This window comes from Neopelma chrysocephalum, unplaced genomic scaffold (assembly GCF_003984885.1).
Source record: "Neopelma chrysocephalum unplaced genomic scaffold, ASM398488v2 Primary Assembly neopelma1_60, whole genome shotgun sequence".
Lineage (NCBI taxonomy): Eukaryota > Metazoa > Chordata > Aves > Passeriformes > Pipridae > Neopelma > Neopelma chrysocephalum.
In genome coordinates this window covers 4,515,259-4,542,918 of record NW_020897715.1, presented here as the reverse complement: position 1 = coordinate 4,542,918, position 27,660 = coordinate 4,515,259, and the positions used below count along the sequence as shown (strand labels likewise).

The following is a 27,660-nucleotide window of genomic DNA, read 5'->3' as shown; positions in this document are numbered from 1 at the left end:
ACGAATTCAAGGGAACTGTTTTTCATTTTTTAAATTTTATTCAGTGCTTGCAGGCCCCAGGCTGCAGGGAATTGTTATTTGGAGCTTTAAACTTGAGCTGTGGAGTTTAGCTGGAATTGATCTCAAAACTTTCTCCTTGTTTCCTGACTGACCACACAATGCCATTTTGTTTCTGTTGCCAGTTGCTGGAGCAGCAATTCCTGTAATCAAGATGAGGGTGCTGCCACTGTGTTTCTGTTGGGGACAGTATCAGATGATTAGGAATTCTTTAAAAACTGAAAATCACTTCCTTTGAACTCCCCAGGTCTTGTGTCTGTGCAAGTTAGGCTGCTTTAAGACTTCGTGGTTCAGACGTGAGTTTAAAATGTAAGCAGGGGTCACGTCGCATTCCAGTAAAGGTCTGTGTATGTGTGCATGGGTGCCTGGAGAAATCCCTGGCTGTTTCATGGAGCTGCTGTGCAGTTCTGGCAGAAGGCCTGGGCTGAGTGGTCCCCCACTGCCGTGGTCCTCTCCTGCTGAGAAATGCCTGCTGCTCCAGTCTGGCTTTGATTTTTTTTTTTTTCCCCCAAACATAACAGGCAATTTATTCCCAGCAAAACTGACCCCTTTTCACTGTTTAGAGGTAGTAACTCGGGGGATAGAAACAGCAGAAAGTCAACCATACACAAATTCTCAGACTTCCCTAATTCCTCAGGAGTTCTACTCCACTGGGAAATGTTGGCAAACCTTTTCTCACATACTTGAGCAAAAATACTCTTTAGCAAAGGTAAGTGCCCATCATCTGTCCAATCATCTATTCTTACACGACACCGTGAGAAGACAGAGTATCAAGTACAGGGATTTACTCTCAGAGCACAGTCACGAGTCTGTAACTCCAGAAACTCCAGAGGTGAATGTGATCCTCTGTCTCAGGAACAGAGGGATACTAAGGACTGAAGTCACAGTAGCGTAACAAGGATTATGAAAGAGCAACTTTCAGTGCCAGGTTTGTGCTCTGAAACTTAGTAACTTGTTTCTGTCTTCTAAAATGGCTTTTGTCCTTCAAAAACTTTGGTTTAAATGGTGGAAAATTGACACTATGCTCTTTAACAGGGTAAAACACCTTGTATCTGTCAGAAAGCTTTGAATATTTCTGTTTTACTATGGGAAAATCATCTTGACATCAGTTGATTGTGGCAATCTGTGCTAGTGTTTCCGCATATTTATATGTTTGGGAAACCATTTTGTGAGGCGTGATATAGTTTAACACTACCAAGATTTTCTGCAAGTATATTTCTTATTGGCATGGAGTTTAAGCCTTTGTTGTGAAGTTGTTTCGTGTTTACTGTTGTGGGCTGCTTTGATAGCCCTGTGTTCTTTCAGAGCACACACTCAATAGAATTGAAGAACAAATAAAAGTAAGTATCATGCATCTCAGGTATTCTCATAAACCCACCCCAAACTTGTTCTGCCTGCTAACCAAACAAAGGAGTGTTCCAATTGCTTCCTCTTCATGCACTAGATTTTTCCGTGGGCTTACTGTCTTATTCTACCCTCTCACAGACATAGATTAGCAAAGTTTATTGCAAGTGATATGGGTCAGCAAAGTAGAGAAGTGGCCTGTCCACATTTGAACCCTGTGAAAAAGTGCTGTATGTGGTAGAATGGTGTCAGTGTTATGCAGTGGTGTGGAATTAAAGAGGAAGGAAACAGCCATGGGAACAGGGCCTTACAAACTTGTTATATATAGTCACAGCCTCCAGTCTCATTAATGTTGTTAGACATTGCTGGCCTCGTCTCTAGTCACCAGCTGAGGAAGCTGGGTGTGCACGACAGCAGAACTGAGCTCAAATTGTAGGCTTGCATTGATGCAGCCTCTCTGACTTAACTGGCTATGACTGAGAGCAGCATGAGGTGACTCAGGAGATAGGCTGGGGCCATGCTTTCCATATATAATTGTAGATCTCTCCCTTCAGAAGCTGCTTGTGGGTTATAAACAGAAGAGAGGGAGAAACCTCTCTGTAGGCACAGTTGAGGGATGTGAAAACCGGAGGGGAATGGGATGCAGGCACACAAAGGTTTTCTTTTCTGATCCTTAGACCACCATTGAAGGCTCTGAATTGCAAACAGGGCCCTTATTGGGTCAGTAGATGATGCATCTATCTTCACTTCCTGGAGGCTGTGCAGACCTAAAGCAGTCTCTGTGAAGGTTTTGTCTGAACACATTATGTTGCCATCTGCAGTAGAGAAGGCTCAGTGTTTCATGAGTGACTTGTCCTTCCCTGTAGGAAGAGAAAATGGAAACCTGTGAGAAAAGGGTGCTGTGGGAAGTGGGAGACACCCACGTCACCCACTATGGCAAGATGAGATAGTCCCTACTTGCAGGGCAGGGCTGCCTTCTACTGTTGGTAGATTTGGAACTGAGCTCTGGATCTTAAGTCCCTAAAATCTGTGAGTATGAGTTTAATCAGTGATAGATGATTTAAAAACAAAAAAAGGCAGTATAGCCCAGTAGTCTGTCAGAAGTGTCTGATCCTATAGCTGGGATAGTGGAATGGCTTGTGAAATAATTCAGTTATGACCTCATATTACAGTGCAGTGGAACTAGTGTTGGGTTAGAGTAAAAACCCAAGAATGCTGAAAAGCAGATATTTTTATTTAGAAGTGTACAAGTACAGAAGGGAATGTACAAAGGCTGTATGTGAAAATTTGCACCTGCCTGGGTTCTCAGTTTAAGCTTTCCAAGTTGAAGATGCCACGGTGATGGTAAAAGACATGCTGTGTTTTGTATCATCATTTATGGTTCTGGATTTCCTTCCATCTCTAAACTGCAATTAAATGTTCCTATCATCCTGTAAATTAGCCTTTCTCTTTTAAACATCACATTTGCAACTCTATGTTCATATAATCCTGTAATTATGTAACTATTTTCATTTCAGCACTGATTCAGCAATGTACTTAAGCATATGAATAATCTCTTTGAACCCAATGGGACTCCTCACATGCTTAAAATTAGGCATGGTTTTATTGCTTTGCTAAATCAGCATCTATGCTTGTGTACAGAAATGGGGATAAAGGAGGTGGATTGAATCTACCGTAAACATCGTTATTGAACTGGACATTTCTAAACTCTAATTTTATCTTGCTACTTTTAATGTTTTCAGCTGAATCATATTACTGAAGACACCATACATGAAGTATTTGGATTGAATCACATCTTTTAAAACTATTTTCTCTAGAGACAAAGCAGTTTTAAGAAGCTTGAGCCCTCCCTTGCCCTGTGTTCTCTCTTGAGGTTGGCTGCCCTTTCAGGCGTGCCATTGCAACTGGTTGGAGATCAGTGCCAGAGAAATCCTTTTTTTCCATTAGAAGTGGAATGCCATGCAACATGATCCCATGTTGCAGAGGTGTATTTTACATGGTGATAAACTGATAGTGGAGATGGAAAGGCTTGGGGCCACCTCAGACCACTAACACCACTGAAGAAAATATAGATCCTGAGAAAGCTCTACTGTGGTCTTCAATCCTAAAATTGCACATTGCCCAGGGCCTATAATGTTAACATTTTTAACCAAAGCTTATCCATGAAGTCTCTAGCATTTACTTTATGATATATGAAATAGGAAACTTGAATAATAGCCACTGAGTTGGAATTACAACTCTTCTATATTCAAACAAAACTGAACTTCAAGAAGTACCCCTGAAGAAAGAGGGAACGTAAAAGAATGAAATGAAACATTGTAGACTGCTTTTTGTAACAGAATATGCAAGTCTGTACCAAGTATCTCCAATTTTTAACTGTAGGAAATGGAGGCAAACAGGCAAAGTTCTTTGGAATTATGTACAAATGAATGATTTCTAGAAGGCACAGTGTTGTGATAATTTTAAAGGATTTTTCTCCACTGTCATAATGTCTCATCCAAGCATAGAAGAGTTTTCAGGAAGCAACAGCCTTGCCCTAAGTCAAAACAGTCTGACATCTTTGGTACTTACACAGTTTATTTTACAAAACTATCAAGACAATCAAAATTCTCTACAACAGGACAGACAAGGACAGAATTCTGTCCTGAAGTCAGCATTTAATCTTAGCACATAGAGCAAAAAAAAGTGCCAAAATATGGTTAAGGACTATTTTAGAGACACAATCCATACAATGGTGTTTAAGGTTCCTGTTTGTGGCTTAATAAGCACTAATGGAGATGGAATTACCCAAAGCTGTGAATAATGAGAGGCTGCCCAGACAAACGTTTATAGAACAAGGTGGCAGCTTGCAGAGGAGGGATATTTGTACTTCCCGGCTAGGAGAGCTATTTGGGGATATTCACAGAGAAAATGGGAATGGACCCCTTATGAGGAAAAGAGGATTTAGAAAGGATCAAACAAGAGGGGATTTGATCTATTTATTTCACAGATTAGGTTCTGAAAAAGAGACCAGTCTGTGAAGAAAAGGCCTGATTATTGCTTTCTGGTTGAAATTCTGTTTCATACAGGTTTTAGTGGTAGTGAACTGGGGGTGATAACACTGCTGAGAGCAAAATGACTAGTGCCCTGGAAGGCATTACTGGAATAATTTGCCATCTTGCACAGCTCAGTCAATAACTTTACCAAATGGTTCTTTGCATCAAATCTTTACCTTCTGCCTGAACGTACCTTCTAAACATGTAATGTTGATTCACAGATTTGCTTGGATAGAGAATGAACACCCTTCATCCAGTGAAATGTGTGTTTTTGCCTGAAATTCTCTAGCTTCAGCTATCAGACATCATGTGAGTCAGTTAAACAGGTCTTTTTATCTCTCATTCCACCAAAAAGGTCACCGAGTTACGATATATTATATCAAAAACCTGCTTTGCCTTCTGATGTTCTCACAGCAGTCACCTCTGACTCCAGAGCTGGGCTGCTGTGGTCCAGGGAATCCAATTAAGCAGCCTCTGTATAAGAAAAACATCACAATGTTTAGCACTCCAGAATGCAATTTAGTTACCTAAAACCTATTTTATGTGACCTAAAATTGGGTTTGTAAGGCTCCTGTTCCTATTCACCTATGCAGACTAGACATAAATGGTGTTTTACATAAAAAACTGAGTTTTGCAAGTGAGAAGAAAGACCACAGGGTTATTTATTTAATTAATTGTTTATTTGATGTTTGTTTTGATGTCAAGCATTGGGACCACAGTGTCCTCACAAACTGGATGATGCCCCAGTGAATTTCTAGGCTCTTGGCCTCAGTGGAGCAGTGGTATTTACTGGCTTCTCACATGCTGCTGTAGGAAGAGCTGGGTACCATGGAAGGGACCCGAAAATGATACAGCTCCTCAGTCTGTATTTTGTCTGAATATAATCTTAAAGAAAATTAGGATAAGGGTATGACACAAGTTCTGCTTCTTTAGGGCTCTGGAATTTACTTGTCGCTCCACGTCTTCCTCCAGCTAGAATCTTTATTTCCTTGCAAGAATAGATCAAGGATTGTTTTCTCTTTTAAAACATCCCTCAAGAAAAGTTTTTCTGCATTCTGTTGCAAGAGTTATGGCTCCTTGTTCCTATGTCTCCTTTCTCATGGAATTCTTTGGGTTAGAAGGGCCCCCAGGAGGTCTCTGATCCAACCCTGTGCTCAAAGCAGGACCAGCTCTGGGATCAGGTCAGGTTTCTCAGAAAATCAGGTCTTGAAAATCCCTATGAATTAAGGTTTCTTTTCCTTTCTTCCCCCGTGGATGACAGCCATTCCCTGGGAATCAGACCATTCTCTTGAAGTAAGTAGACTGAACAGGCCCTGGCAGAATGGGAGCTTTGATATTTTATAGAACAAAGGGTATTAGCAGCATCCGCCTTTCCTACCAGGCCTGCAGCCACTACACATCCAGGTCTGCCAGTGGTTGTCCAGTGCCTTCTGTGAGTGTTTACTGAAGTATGGGTTTCAGGAGGTGCATTTATTGTTGATTTAATGACAGTAAATAAAACAACTTCTGTTGGTATTTACCTGTGTTTTTATTTAGGAACACAGGGACATGTCTTCTCTGTAACGTGTTCTTCCCCTGTCAGTGGTAGTCTCCAGTTTCAGCTCCTTGACGCTCTCAAAACATCCTTCAAAAATTGTACTGGAGTTACGTTGTGAGCAAAAATCTTCATCAAAATTAAAGGACAATAAGTTCATTAATATTGATGAATAATGAATCACAGGATGTTGCCCTCTGATAAACCAGCTATAAACATTAATACAAGTGACCATTTAATGTAAACAGAAGTATGATGTTCTAATTTATTTTCTGTTTCCCTCTGTTTGCTAATTCATCAATGTATTAAATTGCGTAGCTGAAAAAATGCTTTGCAAATAACAATTTCATTTGTTACACACTTATAAATGTTTAATATTAATAGTTTAGGAATTGAAGAGGGGAGGTCTGGAATGATACAACCACCTGTGCAACACGATTTTCCCAGCTTGCCCTTATCCCATTGCTCAAGATTTGGATCACAGGGTTCGTAATAATCTGACTTGTGTATGCAGGACGGGGATGAAACAGCTGAGAGGAGCCTCCTGCCTGCCATGTGTCCTACCATCTATGTGGGTAACCAGTGCGCTGAAGGAAGAAGACAAATATCTCAGGCCCCCATGTAAGGTAGCAGATGGGTTGAGACATAACAGATTTAAGGACTGTATGCATCAGAATCTGTTTGTTCTGCTGAATCACATGCCACGCAAGGTACAGAAATTTTATGCTTGATGCATATGTCAGATTCTTACTAGTATTGCTTTGCTTTCTCACTGCTTATTAAGAAATTGTTCACACTTGTGATGAGCATCACACAATGATGAGTCATATAACAGCTTTTTTATGCTACTTCTTTCCAGCATTCACAAAGCTGTTTAGGGTTGCTTTAGGAAAGGGAGGTGAGTCCGAGTAGCTGCTTAGCTCCTGTCTCTTCCACTTTTTCTACTTAATTTCCTCATGACTTAAATTTTCTGATTTTGTGCATAGAATTGTTATGATGCAACTCATGATCAGTAACTCATTATCATATTACTGAAATGATTCATTATGGGTTATAATTTTTTACGATAGGAGGGTGGTTTCTAGCTGAGTAGCTTCAGTGCAGTTGGACTGCAAGCAACTACCTCTGTTTCTCTGCTCATGGAGTTCATTGGAGTGGAGAAGCTGCCTAATGAGAGCTCATTAAGGATCCTGTGGGTTCATGAAACATAAACAAGCAGGTTGTATCATGACCAACTTCCACAAATAATGTTTCCCTATTCATTCAATAAAAATGAATTAATAAGCTTTCTGTACTCCTAAACTTTATTTTGTTCATTGTTTCCTTAGGATAGCCTGCTTTTTCCTTTTTTTTAAAAAAAGAGACCTAATTTCCCCTCATAATTTCTGTTCAATTAACCACTCCATTCATGATATGACTCAATTGATCTTAATAAAGCTATATCATTAATGCATGTGATCCAGTGAGTTTTAAAGCAATAGACTGTTTACTTATTTTATCCTACATGCACTTGTTTCTTTAATTTTTTTTCCTTACAAGTCATCTGATGGCAACATTCTTATTTTGTATTATAAATACATGGGTATTTGTCTTCATGGGCTTGAGCTTGGTTTGTTTAGCACATCCTAATAAACACCCTAATTACCATGAGGCTCTGATTATAACCAATACTCAGTACATTATCTTCAACCTTCTGAAGTAAGAATTTCCTTAAATTTCACAGTGCTATTCAGAAAAAAAGTAAATGTTACTTTTGTGTTTTGTCTTGTTTAGCAGTCATTGTCTCTGCTCTGCGGCTAGTGTACTTTGCCTCAGAGGATTTATAAAGTGGTTAAAAGAATTTTTGAGAAGACAAATTCTTTACTGTGAGGGTGATGAGGCCCTGGCACAGGTTGCACAGGGAAATTGTGGCTGCCCCATCCCTGGAAGTGTCCAAGGCCAGGTTGGACGCGGCTTGGAGCAACCTGGTCTAGTGGAAGGTGTCCCTGCCCATGGCAGGGGGTGGAACGAGGTGATCTTTAAGGTCCCTTCCAACGCAAACCATTCTATGATTCTGTGATAAATCTGTTTAATCATTAGAGCCTAAAACTGCCTTAACACCTTTTGTAAAAACATACATAGTCCCCATGTTGAGATTCTCTGTGAAAGCTGGCAGGTGCTTGCAGCAGGAACACATTTCGTGCTGAGATGCACCATGTGTTTGTCATGACTGCTATAAAAATAACATTGTTATTTTTCTAGAAGTAATTGGTGAAGATTTAATATCCCCAGTTCTGTTTTTATAACACTTAGAAATCTACTTAAAAAGTGACAATAGAGTTTTCTGGAAGAAGCTTGAAAGCAAAAGAAAAACAGCCCTGAAACTTCTCTTGTTCTTAGTTTGCTGTGAAGCTTTTTCAGCACTGTGAGAGACGATAAAGGGAAGTATGGTCTTGGACTGTTGTCACATAAGGAGGAGCCGAAAAAAGCTGCATAAAGAAGCATGACCAGCAGGTCAAGAGAGGTAATTCTCCCCCTCTACTACACCCTGTAAGCCCCTGTTTACAGTATTGCAGTTCTGAGGTCCCCAGCACAAGAGAGACATTGACCTGTTCAGAGCAACTCCAGAGGAGGGCCATGAAGAGGATCAGGGGGCTCGAGCACCTCTCCTAGTAAGAAAGGCTGACAAGGTTGGGGTTGTTCAGCCTGGAGAAGGGAAGGCTTTGTGGAGACCTTATAGCACCTTCCAGTACCTAAAGGGGGCTTATAAAAATGATAGATACTTTTTACCAGGCCCCAGGTTAAGGGTTTCAAACTGAAAGAGGGTTGCTTCATGTCAGATGGAAGGAATGGATTTTTTACACTGAAGGTGGTAAGAAACTGGAACAGTTGCCCAGAGATGCTGTGGATGCCTCATCATTGAAAGTGTTCAAGGACAGTTTGGATGGGGCTTTGAGAAACCTGCTACAGTGGAAGGTGTCTCTGCCCACAGCAGGGGTTTGGAACTAGATGATCTTTAAGGTCCCTTCCAATCAAAACCATTCTGTGATTATATGAAGAGTGTAAATGAATGAATTTCACAGTGCCTACAAAAGAAAGGAATGACTCAGTCATTTATATAATGCGCTGGTATATGAAATTAAGAAAAATGTGACTGTTGACTTTTGTTCTTATGTACTTTTTAATTCTCAACTAGGAAAAACCTTTAAAATATTTGATGCTGGCTAACACCTGCAAAATTTACTTTTCTGCTTAACAGTTTGTTTTAATGAATTGAAGCCTGCCTTTACAAGTTTGTAGCTGCTGCTTGGGCCTTATACATACATAACTTTCTATTTACTGTCAGTGCTCCATGGAAGTTCAAAGCTGCTGCTTTGTAGCATAGCCCCAGGGGTTTGGGTGTTCAGACTAGGTATGCCGCACATTTTCCATGAAAAGTAATGGAAGATTAGTGTGTCTTGTCTAGGAAACCTTAGCCAGGACATTTATTTCATAGACTTAACTTGGTAAAGCAGTCTAGGCATGTAATCACTTGAGATGTCTCATAGACAAGAGATAAGTGCTGTTACACAGAGATGTGTTGCTAATATTGATGGGCAGATACTAATCGCTGTGTGATTCCTGGTGATGGATCCCTACACATGCACCCAGAGCGCAGGAAGCAGGGAATGATGAATTTTAAAAGATACTTTTGATAATGTCTTTGCTGTTCTATTGAATTATTAAGGGCTACCTTGGCTTGAGTGCTCTGAGAATCTATCATGCAGCCTCCAGGAAGCACTCCAAGTGCGCCCAAGTAAAACACCTCCAGGGCACCACCCCTGTCCCAAAGCCCCCCAGTTACCTCCAGGCAGCTGCTCTTGGGTTCTTGCCCAGGTGCTGGCTCACAGACCATTTAAAGCCCTCGTATCCCACCAGGACAAGTGTCAGAAAGGACACCAGGAAAGCCTCGCCTGAGGCCGCCCCTGTAGAGAGCGTGGTTCCCCCTCCAGCATGGCACTGCTCTGGGGTCCAAGGGCACATATCTCATCCAAGCAGGACAGCCCCCTCTGCCAGTGCCACACTGTGGGGTGGAGGGGAGAGCCAGGGAGAAGCCAAGCTGACACATCTCTTCTCTGCTGAGACTGGATGGCAGGGAGGAGCCAGTTAGGACAGGCAAGAATGCCCTGGAAAGGGTTATTCACAGATGGTGACAGTGCAGCTGCCCAACAGCCCAAACTCTTGTCTGAATCAGAGTCCCTGAACCTCCTTAAAGGTGTACAGTTCACGTGAAAGAGGATGAGTTGTGCTACACAAGCCCTTATGCCTGCCCTGGGCAGAGGATTGCTATTTATTTCCCCCAGAAAGAGTCAGCCTGGGTTTTTTGTTTGTTTGTTTGTTTGTTTGTTTTGTTCTGTGGTTTGGGGAGTTGTTTAGCCAGTATTGGGAACACAAACCGAGGCACAAGCTGCATCTGTTATCTCCTGATCCTTGAGCTGATCTGTACTCATAAAATCAGGGCATTTACTATTTTTACTTCTGCATGAGTACACTGTGCTGATTCCAACAAGGAGGCCCCTCTTGGCACACTGCTCTCCAGGAGATGCTGAATGTTTCCCAGAGAAGAATAAATTTGGTGAAATGCCTGGGTTTTGTTATTTGAAATGAGCAGTTCCTTACGGCCAAATCAAAATAGTTTGCTCAGGGTGGGTAAGAGGAGGGAGGTGTAGAAATGAAAAACTGAGGAACTAAATTCACAGACCTGAAGGGAATATTAGTGTTGCCTTTCCCTCTAGTGCCTCAAATTTCCCTCTGAATGCTCTAACCCTGTGCTTCTGGGTAACATAGACTCAGTGGTACCGACACTGGCTGTCTAGGGATTCCAACAGAGTCAAGTGGCATTTTTTGAATAAAATTAAATGTACTGTGGAAGATTTTCATTCCTATCAAGAAAATATTTGAAGATATCTGAATTATATGTGCATGCACCTTTTTGCTTCTCTCACTGTCCAATTGAAAATAAACCTAGTTTTTGCACCACCCTGTTAAGGGATCAAACAGAAGAAAGAGTTGTTGCTAGAAAGGCCCTACATTCTTGAACAATTTTTAGTATATGTTTTGCAATACCTGACTCATGGTCTGCTTCTTCATGCTAATGTTTATGAAATAACTATTTTATGTGTAAAAAGGATAGAAAAGAGAGGTAAGGTTCTTTGGATATGACTTCATTAGGGCTTCTATAAATATTGGACTTGTAGTAAATCTTGTTGGAAATTATTGCCCTTTTGTATATAAGAGAAAGGAGGAAGACGAAAATAGGAAAAAGCCGAAAAAAATTCTAGTGCAAATGCAAACCTGTTGAGGTCAGGATGAAAGCACCAAGAAGGAATTTTTATGCTGTATTTTGTGGAACTTTATGGTAGAGCTTTCAGAGAATACCGTCTCTCTCTTGCTGATTCAGTTCTGTCCAAAAGGAAACAGGATCTAGTCTGTTCTTTGCAAAATAGATAAAAGTGTCGACCAGGTGTTGCACCTGTAAGGATGGACACAGGCTGTGTACACCGAGCACCACAGAGATGAGAGGACGCTTGCTGCTGTTTTAGAAACATGGAGATTTGGAGGAGACTTCAGTGTTAGTCTTTCTCTCTCCCATGAAGAAAAGCTTGTGTCCCATTTTCAAACTGCAATTATAAAAACCTAAACTACTAAATTGTGTTAAAACTGAATAACTTTAGAACATTATTGACATTCAAACAAAAGCCTAAGCCGAATGTAGGAGTGAAAATTCTGCCATTCCCTTTAAACACAATATAAAATGCTTGTTTACACTTAAATAAATGGTTATGATCATTGTAGGTGCTGCCTGTCCCCAGGTATTGTGCCTTACTATCTCTTGAACCTAAACCTAAAGGTCTAGAGGGTAGGGGGCCTCTAGGATATACGTTTATTTCTAAATATGCACACACAAACACGCTCAGACTGAACTGGCTGGAAGTACTGTTTCTCCACATGAAACACCGAGGGAGAAAAGATTGCTTTTCATATGGATTTCTTTTCTCCTTTGGGATCATTCTAACACATAGTATTCTGTTTGGGTGGAAAAATCTATCTGCCCTTCATTCCAGTCAGTTTTAATTCCCCCATCACCTAGGAAAGTGGTGGATAGGGAGGGCCTGGTGAGGAATGGGAGCAGAGGGCAAGGAAAACATTGATTTTATCCAATACTACAATTGTTTCCCTAACCCTGTGCGTTGGTGTGGATGGTTGGTTTGTAGGCACACCAGAGGAAAGATAAGTCAATAAAAGCTGTTCTCACAAGTTTGAAATTAAACACTTATCAAGCACTTATAGAAAGCAGGTTTTGTCTTTAAATTTTTCTACTAAACAGAATTCAGGGGAAATTTTCATGAGACTTTTTTTTTCTTTTGGCTTACAACAAAAGTTGGGGGCTTTTAAATTTTATTTATGGCTCTAGACATGACTTTCAAAATTATCCAGTTATTTTGACTGAGAAAAGATTTTGATGTGCCTTCAGGGTAACAGTCAAGAAATGATGAATTCTTATGTTGTAAAGATACAGATTTTTATTGCTGTTACTTTGCTGTCAGATAATTTGATGACTGGTCCTTCTACAGGATAGAAAAATTATAGCCTTGGAATGAGTTTTCTTTAACATCTGTCAAATGCCAATTAAAATGTTTTCATTAATGAAGTAATATCTCTTGTATCAGGTAAACAATATTTTCTAATTCTGATAAACTTATTTAAGTATGTTCATTACCTGGAAGTCTGAGGGACTGATGATGAGAAAAATATTACTTGATGAGCTGTCCTTTGAGTCAATCAACATTATTCCATTGGCAAAAAACCCACCCTCCAATATTATTTATTGAAGTTTAGCTATTGTTCTTACTTCTGAGGAGAAATGGCTGAAGTATGGGGAGGAGGATGTTCTAAGACTGCCTTAGCCAAGAAAATTAACATCTTGGAGAAAGGAGGTCTGTGGTTCCTGTTTTCAGGAAAAAGTACTTTCAATGTATGGTAAAGGGTAATAGTACAGGTACTTGGAATAATACTCCAAGCTCAATTCATTCAATATTCCAGCTCAATTCATTTAGTTCACAACAACTGTAGTATTTTCATTTTTTTCTGTTTATCCCAGCTGAAGATCAGATCTCTTGACTTTGCTAAATGGATACGAATATTTGTGTGCACAACAGCGATGCTTTAGATTTTCTTTTGAGAACAGAAGTTATAAGTCATATCAGCATCAGGGTGAAAAGCACCCAGCTCAGGCTTGTTGATTAAAAAAAAAAAAATCACTGGGTTCCAAGGTAAAAGATGAATCCTTGAGGCATCTGGTTGCACATAGGAAAATAATGTCCTGATTAAAATGTTAAGGAAAATAATGTTCCTTTGACTTTCAAATACGCGCTTAGTTAAAAAAACAGACCCAAATTTACTTCCATTGGCTCCACTGCTCTTGGTGTTCTGGCTGTAACACTTTATATCCATTCTTCTAAATATTGCACCTCCCCTATTTAAAATCCAGCCTTGGGTTCGGATGCATACAGGTTGAAATTCACTTCCATTTATTATACAGAAAACAGCTGTGGTAATAGATCTGTTATAGAGTCTAAAGATAAACTGTATAAACAAGTGAGGAAGAGCACAGAAGATGAAGGGTTAAGTGATGATGTGAGCAGAAACTGAGCTCAAAATTGGAGCTGTTATAAATTGAGAAAACAACATAACTCCAAGGTGTATTATGGTTTGAAAAGCTGTTAATTCTTTACATAACATTACTATTAGTTACTTAGGTAGATTGTATTAAAATAAAGCTGAGAGTTAACTGAACCATACATTTTATAGGTGCATGTTTAATTAAATTGTATGTTTTATCTGTAGTAATAAAATATGAGACTCATCTGAGTTAACACAGAGTTTTACAGTTTGAAGGTCTGAAACATCTTCAGCGTCTCCGTTCAGGGCTGTTTGGTATATGAGCCATAACACCCCATTGGGGGAAAGTGCTAATCTCTGCACCTTTCCATTTGCAGCTAGAAAGCTGTCCAGCTCATCATGCTGATGCTGTACTGAGCAAGTAAATAAAACAGCTTCCTCTTCTGGAATAAAGTGAACCTACGAACTCGAAAGAAAATTCTCCGAATCATCAGAGACCACTTAACTTTGCATGTGATTTAAATTTAAAAGCACCAACACAGGACAGTACTATGAAAATGTATTCAAGCCAGGCTGAAGGACGCATAACAGTTTCCTGTTGATGTTGGAGGACAGAGTAGGACACTTTTACATAAGGCAGCAGTACACTAGAAACCCTTATTTAGCCATCTGCACTGTTTTTGCAGTGGTTTGCTTCTAGTCTTTGTTGACAGTGAATAGGCTTTTGTATTTCTCCCTACTACAACAGGCTTGATTTCAGGTATGACCTCAGAAAAGGCCTGATTCAGTATGTCCTGCTGCTTTGGTTTTGTCTACAGAGGGACTGAACTTGCTTGATGTGTACTTTTAGACTATGATTTTACAAACTGGATGCCCAGAAGTTTAGAAGGAAAACTGATGACCTGATCTGTCACTGCTCCCTTATTACAGTGCAGTCACTTGAACCTTCCTGGTTTTGAAAACTCATAAATCTTCAATCCAGTTCCCACTCAAATCAGTGCAGAACCCCCTCAAGGGAGTTGGCTAATGAGGTTGTCTACATTTGGCAAAGAGATTTTTTAAAAAAATCTGGATTCATCTCTGCAAGCATTCCAGTGGCATCACTGTATTTGAAAGGAAGAGGCTGGGAAGTTGTGTTTGTCCTGCACATTGGAGGACATCTGCCAGGCTGTGGCTGCCGTTCCCCTGGCTGCAGCTCAGAAACAGAGGCTGGTCCCATCCCCAAGAAAGGTTTAAAACCAGAGCATTCTTGGGTTGTTGATTTTATTATGTGGAGGCCAGAGCTGTGCCTGTCCAGGCTGCATGGCAGAGAGCTGGGGTTCACCAAGACATCCCAGTGTTAGGAACAGGCTGGAATTGGCCTCATTTTTTCTTGTGCGTAAATGAATCAGCACTTAGGAGCAGATTCAGATCACTGTCAGTCCATCCTGGCAGATGACTCTCATGCATCTCCCCAGCTCTGACAACAGAAACTGTATGAAACTTTTAAGGTAGAATCAGACATGGTGGAAAGTCATTTACCTTTGTCTTAGCCAAACCTATGGGAATAAGGAATGATCTGGACAAAACAGATAAGAAAGATTTCTGCTGAAATTTGGCACAAAATTTATTTGCAGAACTTTATTGTCCATGAAAACTCAGAAAGATTTTCATGTCCAATTCTGTTGAGGTCCAAGATGATTTATTGGGACAAGTCATCTGAAACTAATTCATCTAATTTTCTCTACGGTGTTTGCTGTATTTTGACTATTCTTTGATTGAACTTGGATAGAAGAAGAAAATAACCTTTCTTTTTGTTTGTGTCACTGTCTTACAGTGAATTTTCCAACTGCAATGGATTTGCAGCACTCATCTAGCTGCAGTGTTCCCTAGATGCCAATGGACCCAACAAAAACTACTGCAGAAAGAAATCACTACCTCCTGGAGATCATCATTGATTAGTAATGGTATTGATTTGTGTTCATCAGAGGGCAGAACACGTCTATCACACAGATAAACAATTTGTTTGTTCTTTAAAACACTGCTTGTAGGTGTAAACACTGCTTCAGAGATGTTGATGTTGAGACTTCGGGTGTTACAGTATTGTATACCTGTAACATTGCAGTGCATACACGTTTACTGGGCAAATCTGGGATTTACGTGTTTCTCTGTTTAGTTTGCACCCCAGAAGAAGAGAGGAAGGAAAGATTATTTGAAGAAGAAATATTTAATTCTCATGCCTGACCAGCCTCTCTGCTCTCTCTGGCAGGATGACTGGCTGTGTGATGAAGGGGAAAGCAGAGGGTGCTGTATGCCTTGACTTCAGCAAGTCCTTTGACACCACTTCCTGCAGTACTCTGGATGCCAAATTGGTGAGATCTGGATTGAATAAGGAGACAATAAGGTGGGTGTGGAAATTTGGCTGGACTACTGGGCTCAAAGGGTGGTGATCAGCCGTACAAAATCCAACTGGCAGAGAATTCCTGGTGCCATGTCCCAGGGATCAGTACTGTGGCCAGGACTGATAATGGCTTTATTTACAATGTGGACAATCCCACTGATTGTGGAGGGTGATTTTCATGCAGGGAGTCACAAAATAGGTAGGGTTGAAAACAAGCAGATGTACAACACTGTGAATAGGGCAGCTCTCCTTGTTTGTAAGGAGCACTTATTGCAGAATAGTGCATGACAGAGTGTAAATGTGGATTCAAAACACGCTGACTTCATCTGTTCCATAGCAGGAAGGAAGTGGCGTAGGACTGGGCTGGAAAATTCTGTCCTAAGTTGGTAATGCTCCTGTCAGCTGAGTTACTACTCCTGGGACTGCCTCTTACATGTAAAACACATCAGTAAATATAATGGTATTTTCTCTTTATGCTGAAGAGGTAAGACCAGAGAAGGTGGATAGCCTTTATGTCACTTCAGATGATTCATGTTTTTCTAGAACCTGCCCCAAAAGCTGGATCTGCGATTCTTTCTCAGGACAAAAGTGGTATAAACACTGCTGTGGAGGTCATTTATATGAGAAAAAAAATATTGCCCTGTGGTAGACAAGCAGCTTAGTATATGTCTATAAAAGAAAAACTTTCCAAGAGAGAGGTGGCAGCCAGCTTGATTTAGTGGTTTGAGGTTTGGAACATTTTATTGGTGTTTTTTGTGGACCTCTGTACCAAAATAGCTGTATTTTACCCTTGAAGCAATATATGATTTGGGGAAAATAATATAAAAAATCCTTTGGCATTTTATCCATTGGCTAGTTATTTCTAGACACCTATTCCCACCTGCTGTTTTGTAAACTACAGATTTAAAGCACTTCAAGTAGTCCACAAGACATTGGTCTTCCTATTTTGCTGTTCTGTCTTCTGTTTTCACTGTGCCTGATGTACAAGATGTGAGTCATCCCTGTCACTTGTACACTTCCTGACTACCTGCAGTTTGGGATGAGACTTGGTGTTTTTTTTCCTCTCAGCTGACATTTTCTTTGGGAGTAAAGGGCAGGGAAATGTTTTGAAGTAAATTTAGTGTTGCCAAAATAGTGCAGGAGCTTCTCTCCTCAGTGAAATCTGAAAAGGCATAAATTTCATTCATTTCCTGCTGGGATTCTTTTATCCTGACCTGAAAGGAAAGCCTTAAGGATTAAGAGGTCATTTCACTTTACATACCATCCATGTTTCTCCACCCCACCTTTTCCTTGTCTTTTTCCTTCCAGTTTTTATTCCTGCTGTTACTATTTTTTTATTTCTTACTCATTTCTTCCTCCTGCCTCCCTCACATACTTTTCCTACAGCTGCATTTCAGGCTGCACCTCAATTTCTCAATTTCCTTCTGATTTCAACCTTCTACTCACTTCTAATTATTTTCTATCTTGCTTGGGTACCAAAGATCTAAATTATATGCAAAGAGAAAACGAACATCTCATCATGTTGTAGAACTACATTGTCCTTTATGGCTACTGGCAAAAACCCCACCAGTACTTCAGAGAACCATCACAGAATCATAGAATGGGTTGTGTTGGAAGGGACCTTAAAGCTCATCTCCATCTAATCCCCCTGCCATGGGCAGGGACACCTTCCGCTAGACCAGGTTGCTCCGAGCCCAGCCCAACCTGGCCTTGAACACTTCCAGGAATGGGGTATCCACAACTTCTCTGGGCAACCTGTGCCAGTGCCTCACCCCCCTCACAGTAAAGAATTTCTTCCTAACTAGGAACTTAGGCTCTTCTTTTTCAGTTGGAATATTTTTTCTCCTAGACATCATCTATATTTTTGGCTACATTTTTAAATGGAGGTGAGAAAAAACAAACAAATGTAATCCACAATATTAAAAAATGTTACCAGTAATATAAAAGTGCTGCCCCAAACATACAAATGCACAGGGTCAGAACCTTGGACCTCTTCCATGTTTCATTCTCATTTTCAATTACAGCTGTGCCTGAGGTGAGACTGGGTCAGCACAGCAAAGAACAGACACGATTCATCTTGAAACACTGCAAGGCTACCATATTTGTAAATCCTTATGACAGACAGTAAAATGTCAGTTTTATCCTTGCACACTTATTCTGTTTCATTTCCAAAGTCACAGTCCACAGCAAAGATGATTGTCACTTGTGTGATATCAGAGACAGCACATAAAGCACACTTGGCATCCATCTAAAGAAAATTATATCATAAAAAGCTTTGGTTTGCCACATTTAATAATGTCCAAGTCTTCTACAAGCCAGTTAAATAATGCACAGTGCTATTTCAGAGCAAGTCTTCTTTCTGTAAAAACTACTTGCATTGGTATTTCTTTCCCCTTTCCTATTTTAACATATATACCTTTTTTAAAGGAGCAAGATAGGGGGACTTTTTTTTTCCTTAAGCTATGATTTATATTCTCAGGTTGGATTTGTGTTATTTGAGTCATTTCTTGTGGAAGCAGAAAATCAATAATCACCTTCAAAAAGAAAGCATGTCAGAACCTGACAGAGTAAAATGTATCCCTACCATGCAAACACCTCCAATAGCTTCCACAACTCTACTACTGTCTCTTGTAACCTCAAAAAAAAAAAAAAAAAGGAGAGAGAGAGAAAAGAAAGATTGAAATCCAGAGCTCCTCACTCTGAATATTGGACTTCTGATGTACTTTGAAGTCAGCAATTCATTAAGTGTCCCATTCTGGTACTGGGACAACATAGTTTCTAGACATTCTCTGGAAGCATTTATCATGCACTGACAGGAACAATGAAAGATGCCCATTTTTGGAATGTCCTGAAAGATCGGTTTCCACCTCAACACTCAACCACAGCAAAGTTTTATGGTACAGGTGGTGCTGCCTCAAATAAGGATTTGCTAAATAGGCAAAGATCTATGACCAGACTGGATAAAGGACCTTCCACCCCCAACTTCCATTTGCCAGGATAGGAACCTAAAAGTTTTCAGCTGGACTTTTGAATTGATGCTGCACACTCCGCAGGATCATTCCACTCATGCTGTTGATCTGAATACATCCAATAACTTGATAAGCTATGCAACTGGAAACATTTTTATCAGGAGGTAATTTCTTCTAAAAACTTTAAACATGTTATGTCTGTTTTATTACCTGCAGGAGCTTAGGGGGAAATTTATTAAAACAGTTGTATTTTTACAAGCTCTGAAAGAGGAAGGGGTATTTAACTGCCTCTCCTCAGCACTCAGTCTTACTGAGCCCAGCAAAGCTCACTGTTTCATTGCTCAGGGATAGGTACCTACTAGTGAGCAGATGCTGTTCTTTTCAGTGGGTGCATGGAGTTGTGCACGTCCTTAAATGCTTTCCTGAGTCAAACTCTGAGATTATATTTTTTTGGTTGACTTGGCCACCTCCTATTTGTCTGCACTCTTCCTCACCAAAATGATTGGGTTTGTTCTGCAGTGTCTTAGGAAGTAGTCAGAAATGTCTCCACAAATCTTTGGATGCCAAAAGTGGCAAAACAAAGGTACTCCATAGCACTTTAGATTATAATTTTCACTTTTATTGACAAAACCTCATTCTTTTCAGCAACTACATTTGTCTGTTTTGATTTATTTTTATATGCATAGATTTTAGCATCACAGCAAAATGTTGTTTACAAAATTAAAACCAACTGACAGTAGGTGGGAATATCTAGAAAGCAGGAGCACTGTTCAAAGTACTGATTTCAAAAGATTCATTAGTTTTGAATATTCATTCCCCTTGGCTTGTTTCTGTTGCTCTGTTCACTTCTGTTATTTAGCTCAGCACAGCATTTGCTTCAGTGTGAACTCAGTCTGCCCTAAAGAAAAAAAATAGAATCATGCTAAATCATATCTCAGTAACAGTAAGAGATAATATCTTCAGTTTCTTTTGCCTGCAAAAATGTCTGGGCCAACAGGACTGCCAAAGCTCATAAAACTCTTGCGTCACTACCAATTTATTGGCATGAATCTATCATATCTTCCTTTGATGTTTGCTGGCTCACGCCAACGTTAACTTCCCTTGATTTTAACCCTCTGCGTGTGCTTGGGCATCTTCTGGTAGTGGATATTTTTGGTTTGGTATGTTTATGTCTTTTTTTTTTAAGAGAGTGTATGTCTTCTTCTTGAATATTGAGATTAATGTGGACTTGAGCCTAAAATGATATGCCTTAATATTTTCTTACTTGAAAAATTATATTTAAATGTCAATACTTCAGACAGTCTTTTTTCTTAAAAACATTGAATCTCCTGCTATGATGAGACCCAGCTCTTTATAGTACAAAATGTAATCAGCCACTTTCCATTATTATATTGTATGACAGTATGACTTCATTCCTAACACAATTTACTTAAATTAAACATTTTGGCAGATGTGCGCGTGAGACTGGATGAGCGGAGCTTCTATTAAATCCCATCCTGAAACAATAACAGACTGTGTTGTAGATCTGGCTATGCAGTAGTTCCCAGCTCTGCTCATAACTTACCACCTGTTATAGGAGACATTAGGAAAGTACAGTCAGTAAAACACTGAAGAACACTCCACGATATGGCCAGAAATGACAGGCATCGATAACAATTTGATTTGTGATGTCGAGGTTTACACAGCACTGCTGCCTAGACAACAGAGGTCAGTAAACACGTCCGCTTGTGATTCGTGACACTTATGAGAGGAAACAAACAATTCTTCAGTGAAAGATGCCTTTTTCTTCTCCTCTGCTGTGCTTTTATACTGTTTTCCTTAGGATAAGTGACAAACACAAAATGTGACTCTTTCTGCCGGCTGCAAACTGTGCAAGCACTGTGGGGGTTTTAGGAATGGTTTGTGTGTGTGAATGAGTTACTGGTTATACTATACAGTAATGAAGGCAAGTAGAAGAAATTCTCTTTGCACTTGGAGTAAAGCCTTATCACTTTCTGACAAATCTCCATTAACAAATTCAGAGCAACCTCTGAGATCTGTATCTCCTGCACAGGCACGGGGTGCTCACAGCAGGATGCTGCTTGAGGATGAAGCAGAATTGTTGACCATAGTCTTTGACCCTGAGGAGCACTGAGGTAATTTCCTGATATGTTGAGCTGAGGGACAAGTTCTAGAGCTTGAGAAAATATTATGTGGAAAGTCAGACTGCATCAGTATTCGCGCTTCACCCTAGTACTTCCTTCCTATTGGAGGGAAGTTGTCTGTTCTAGAGCTTTGACTAGGATAGTTTCAACTTGACTTCAGTAAATTTTAGACCGATCACAGGGCAGAAATATTCCATCTGAAGGATTAGATATGAGGCTTTCTGTACTTTGGTCTGAGATATGAATTATTAGCATTACTCTGAAAGCATTATTGGTTCTCTACAGCATCTAAAAAACCAAATTATAAACCCCCACCCATGACAAAACTAACTCCATTCTGAAGATCATGAGTTTTGAATAAGCTTTACTGATTTTCTGAGATCATAAGTACAGCCCAACATGCTCAACAAGTGGGATCATAAAACTCAAGTGCCATGGGAAAATAAGCTTATCTCATCTTTAATACTATTTCCTCGTTTCTTGACTTCCTGACTTGTTTTAAAAGACCTATATAGAGAAAAGAAGAAGAAAAAAGTAACACTGGAGGTGCCACTTGAGTTGGTAAATCATTAAAGAACTTAAATCTGAATTGGGTAATAAAACGAAGTACACCAAAGATTTCAAACCTCTGACCAGAAAAAATTCTTAAAACTTGCCAGAGTTTAATGACTTTTAATAAGCTGCTTCTTCCTGCTTACCAAGAGCAGTGTCACGTAGGTACCTTTTCCTGCACCAAACCACTGCTCAGAACTCAGCCTTCAAATTTCAAGAGCTAAATTTGCAGCTGATAGGGCTCCTGCCTGTATACATCACCTTGTCTTCCAGCCCACTGGATCTCTTGTCCATAGTGGTACACAATGGAGCAAGAATGCAAGATGAGCCTTCAGTCAGTAAAGCCCTCTGACAGTACAGTGAGATCAGAAAGACCTAAAGGGACCAAAACTTACTGGGCCTAAAATAGCAAAAAGCAGTATTCCCACATCTTGCCATGAACTTTGCTACTTCCTGCAGTAGCCAGGCCTTGAGCCAACAAAGTGCTTGTATGGCTGTTTAACTTCAACTGCACCAGCAGCCTCCCTGCAGTCAGTAGGATTTATTCGTATGATAAATATTGACAACTGTAAATGTGCTGCCTTGGAGCCAACAGGCATTTCCTTGTCGCAAAAGGCTGTTCCTTCAAAGAAAGGAACCACCTTTAGTGGCAAAAGAAAAGGTCTGCTTAGGGAAAATGGGAAGTAGAAATCTACCTGAGTGTAGAAAAGGGTGGTTTTAACTGTGTTGGCTGGTACTATAACCTCTTTTAGACTGCCTGGGACTAACTCATAGATGGCTCTGTTAGAGTCCTCATCTGCCCACTGGAAGTGTGAAATGCCATTACTAAAGAGTCAGTGGTGTCTAGTGACCTCAGAAAGCCTGGAGCTGTGTCACCTGAGGCAATGGAGTTGTTTTCCATCCATTCCTGCCATAAATGAAAGCAAAAAGTGTTAAAGTTTGTCTGGGTATTTCTTTTTAGTTTTCTAGTGTAGTAACCTATATTTAACTTCAACTTTTAAAATTAAAAGCCTGATCTTTTCAGTTCCTATTTCTACTAACAGTCCCTATTCATTTACATAAATATACAGATGGAAAGCTATTTTCAGAAGTGTTCAGCATTGGCTTATATTCTGTGGAACTCAGCAGTAAAACTCCTACTGATTTTTACTTGAGAGTAGAACTATGTCAACTCTGAACAGTTTTGAAAAGCACAATTTAAGCATCATTTTGACTAAATGCTGCCCAGGTATAATCCTGAAAAAACGAAGTCAAAACATCTAATTAAAAATGTCACCATATTTCCAGTCCACATTTTCTCCTTAATATGGGTGCCTTGTGTGTACAGGCGGAGACAGAACAAAAAATAAGTCAAATATTTCTTATGGATGCTGCTTAATTCAAGCTGCTGTTATGACATGTTTACCAGAAATGCATTGGAAACATAACAGCCATTTTGCATCCTTGCTGCGATACATAACTCCTTTCCTTTTTTCTTTCTTTTTTTTTTTTGAATGCAGGGATCTGAAAGAATTTAGATAATTTATGAGATTGAGAAGTGTACTATTAACATCTGACTAAAGACAGTATATGATGCAGATCGTTAAGAACAGAAAAAAGCATCCTTAATCACAGTAATTCCTATCTATTTACATTCATAGATATGTACATTTATTTTGATAATTTAGGGCCACTGGTTTTTAACATCTTTCCCATCAGATTCAGGTGCGAAGAATGAGGCTGTGGTTTCAGGATAATTTAAGCCTACATGGGTTGAGATGACTACACAAACAAAGCTCACCAAAATAGATACTGCTTGGTTTAAGTGGCTGTGGAATTCCACCAGAATATCTTGAGTACTTCTTGACATGAACTGGAGATTGTAGGATTGTTCCCTTCAAATCCTGTCTGGTATCTGCTTTTGTTGATCACAATGAGACCGGGATCAGCCTGTTAGCATGCAATAAGAGCAATAAATGTCTTGCTTTCTTAAACATTTTTCATAAGATTAAGTGATCAGTGATGGTTCAGTCAGTTTTGAATGTCTCCAGTGCTGCTGCAATGCTAATGTGTTGCTTCCACCAGCTCACATGATTAATGGAAGTCGGGGCTGTTTTTCTCATCTAGACAGTGACATCAATAACCATCTTAACAGATATATAGCTATAAAATTCACTACAGTGAGTGTATCTGGATATATATATTTATGTAAGTGTATATCATATATATATATTTAATATAGTTATGTATAGAAATAACTTCTGGGTATAGATATAATGTTTAAGTGACAGGAGGAGGGGGATGGAATAGTTACTTTCACAGTGTGTCAGTAAGAGCCGTACTGCATTTGGTATAAAAAGCATAAGAAGTCAAATAGAACAACTTTGATATTGCACCCACTAACGTTGGATTTATCCTCTTAATTTCCTGCAAAATTTTTTTTCATTTGAGACTTTAGAGTCTGAACACCAGTATTTATATCTGTTTATTATTTTCAATATATTTAGGTTTATAGCCATGGTTTAGTAGATATATCGTACAGCTATTATGATATAAATATTTGTACATTATACCTGGAGATGCTGCTAACTTTTCATTAATTTTCCCTGCCATAAGAATTTCTCTGTCTCTGAAGACTAAATTTATGTTCAAAATTTTGAGCCAATGACAGTCACCTCAGCTGTGCTGTACAACCTCTTGCCACCTTTTTAAAAACGTGGGTTTGTTTTTTTAAATCGAAAAACAATTAAGACTCAATTTGGGGCAATGAATTCATAAGTAAAATATGTCAGATGATTGATTTGAAATAACCTCGGGGATTTCAGAGTCAGTTGACTTCAAGTGAAACGAAGTCAACCTCAAACAAATTGCTTTTCAAAATAGAACTTTGTGAGCTTTAACTGGATATTGGCTTTTACAGCTGGATCTGACTCCCTCTGTGATTCTGTAGTTCAGTAGCTCATAGTAAACTAAACCGAGAGCTAATTCTCAGGCAGGTCTTTCTGTTATGTACAACGATAGGCTTTTCATAAGCAGGTGTCAGAATCTGTTCCCTCTATGCTCTGTGTTGATATTAGGAAAAAAGTGGATGGTTCTTCAAATGTCTAATATGACACTGATCCTCTTTAACTCCTCGTATTTCCATGCTAATATAAAAGCAGCTGCATCACTTTCAACGCTTCACTAGTAGCTCGTTAAAAAAATGCAAAGAATAGTGTCAGCATCTCTGTTACAATGAATATTTAGACATCCACACCCCTGGGTGCCTGAAGGCACACACCTCGTTGATCTGCAGAGGTGCTGGGTGCCCAGGGGCAGGGCAGGCGCAGCCCAACAGCCCTCTGGCCCCACCGGCCACTGAGGCGGAAGGTACAGTGTGTACAAGCCCTGTGCACCCCGTGAGAGCAGGTTATGACTCTGGATCTCATGACAGGAGCTTGGCTTTAGCTTACCCGTATGCAGAGTCTAGTTTTAGAGCCTTTTCCAATGGAACCAGCCTTGTCTGTACCATTTGTCTCACAAATCCTGCCAAGGGGGAAGGAAATTTCAGTATGTTTTTGTATCTCTGCTATAAGTCAGAGAACGATATGTCCATTTTTGTGTGTGTGTAAAGGAATAAGGCAGATGTATGCCAAATCAACTTGAACAAATATTTTAAAATCCTTTTGCTGAGAGAAATTGCAGGGTGATTACAAAACACAGAGGATCTAAGGATGGCATTGTTCTTGTGTACAGAATAGGCTGCAGTTCTTCATTGCAACCTCCCTCCCCCCCTTTCTTCCACTCTAAACCATCCATTACAAAGCTCCTGCAGTCACTGATTTATGTGCTTGTGATCAAACTTTCCTGCTTCTAATACTGTGAGCATATTATAGAAGATGGTTGCGATTTCTAGACTGAGCGTGCCTGTTCCTGTGCTGTTGTGCAGCTGCTTTGTTATGCTCCTGGCCTCTCATCAGTGATTTCAGTCTTACTATGAGACTCTACAGAAATTAATCTCTTAGAAGAGTTCATTTATATTTTGATGATCGCCTAATCTGCATTGCTGCACTGTGCAATATGCTTTGTGATAACACTCCATGATACCAAAATCCTGATAGCTACCCTACAGCCAATTTTCAAGGCCACATGAGATGATATGAGTCCTTGTCCCAGAACAATATCAACTGTCTCACCAAGTAATCTGATCTGTACTTTCTCATGTGTGCATATTAGCCTGGGCACATTATTTTGAGCACCAGCTAATAGATGAGGAAATGCCTCATGTTCCACAATTACGTGTGAATTTCTGAGGACACTGAGTCAGCTCACCTGGCAAATGTGAATTACAGCTGCAGGGAGGGTCCATACCAGGACTCAGCAAGCAATGTAATATTCTGAAGTTTCCTCCTCCTCCCTTCTTACATTTTATTTTGCAAAATAAATTTACTTCTGGATGATAACTATAGGAGGCATTAGCCATCTCTGCAGTGCGTTAAAATATAGAAAGCTAACAGGAGCAATACTTTTAATTTAAAACAAGTATGTTTCCTTTATTTTCAGGTCTAACACTTGGCTTGAACTGTGGATCTTGAGAAAAAAAACCTATCAGCTTTTGGTAATTGGGATGAAGGGGGAATTATTTTACTTTCCACTTTGTTTCCTCTTTAATAATAGCATCACACATATAGGCACTGCACCATGACACTTTCAGAGCCTCCTAATATGAATTTACAAACGGTGAGCTAAGGGAGTTGCAAATGCACACTTTAGCCTCTGCCTCCCACTCCTCCCAGCATAGCACTGGGAATTGAAATGGACCTTCACTGTGGAGGATGATGACAATTGTCAGCGTGAAAGCCCCAGTCACTTACAGAGAGAGCATCTGTGGCCATGGAAGCATCACCCTTGTTTACAGCTCCCATACAGCTCCACTGGAGCCACAGTCTTTCAGGTAATGCTTTTAGCCTTTCGAATGGCTGTGCAGGGAATGAAGAGACAGACAACTGTGGCACCTACAAACCCCACTGCTGCTGAAATAATTGAACCTGTGTAACAGTTTCTTGGGTTGGGTGCTTTTTGCCCACATTGGAAGTGCAGTCTTATGGCTCAAGAGACTCCCTTGTCAGCTGCTGAATATCAATGGAGTTGTGTTCCAGCTGAATTTGTCATTTATAACATAAAGGCCTCAGACATCACTTCGTCTGAACAGTCTCTGTTGGCCGTTTCAGATTTTAACAGCCTTCAGAAAACGACTATATTTTTTTTTCACAGACATTTGAGGAAAGGCTAAATTATGTGGTGAGTTCAGCCTGCTATAGCTAAGTTGAAGAATGGGAATGCTTTTCTTAAAGTTTGTTGACAAACAGTTTCTCTGTATTAAACAGGGTCTGATAATGTTCTTGCATTTATTGGATTTAATTTCGGAATTGCAGTCTAGCTGGGTCTTTCAAAATTGAGTCAAGCATTGTATTTCTAGCAACAGGTGGTAGGATGGGTCTTTGAGCATCCCAACCTGCTGTGTTAGCAATTAAGCAGGTATTTTAGGATCTGAGACACTATGCTGAAAGAATCAAAATAACAATGTATTTTCTCCTTCTGTACAAATGTCTTCAGTTAACTGAACCCAGAATCTAAGATATATTTTTTGTGTATATATACATACATACATAATCATCTGCTAAACTTCCTGCCTTTTTATTTCAGTTCCAAAACATTGCTGAAACAAAGCACCATGTCTGACTTTGTACAGACAGCTTCTTTTGGCCAGCCAGAGACTTCTTTTTTTATCTTGAGGTCCATTCAGGCATGCATGGAAGACTTGTGCGGGCTGGAAAAAGTGGAAGCTGATTCAAAAGTACCAAGATTTTTGTTTAATAACTTCACTACCTCCAAGTAGAGTTGGTTGATTTATCAGCAGCACTCTTCTCTCATGTACAAAGTCTGCAAGAGGAATAAGGTGTGTATTAATATGTTCAATCTCATACCATGACAGAAGAAGTAACAAGAGTCCAAAAGCTGGGAGGAGTGTTTGTGGATTCCTGGT

At 39.8% G+C, this 27,660-nt stretch overlaps 1 long non-coding RNA gene across 1 annotated transcript in view; it reads left to right on the top strand.

Moving 5' to 3' along the window:
* The window catches only part of LOC113966357, a 38,184-nt gene extending 11,859 nt beyond the window's left edge, over positions 1–26,325 (top strand). Inside the window, exons 2-3 of the long non-coding RNA XR_003533799.1 lie at positions 15,860–15,994; positions 26,178–26,325. This is a non-coding gene — a long non-coding RNA (uncharacterized LOC113966357). The remainder of the gene's footprint in view (positions 1–15,859; positions 15,995–26,177) is intronic.
* The last annotated feature ends 1,335 nt before the right edge of the window (positions 26,326–27,660 follow it).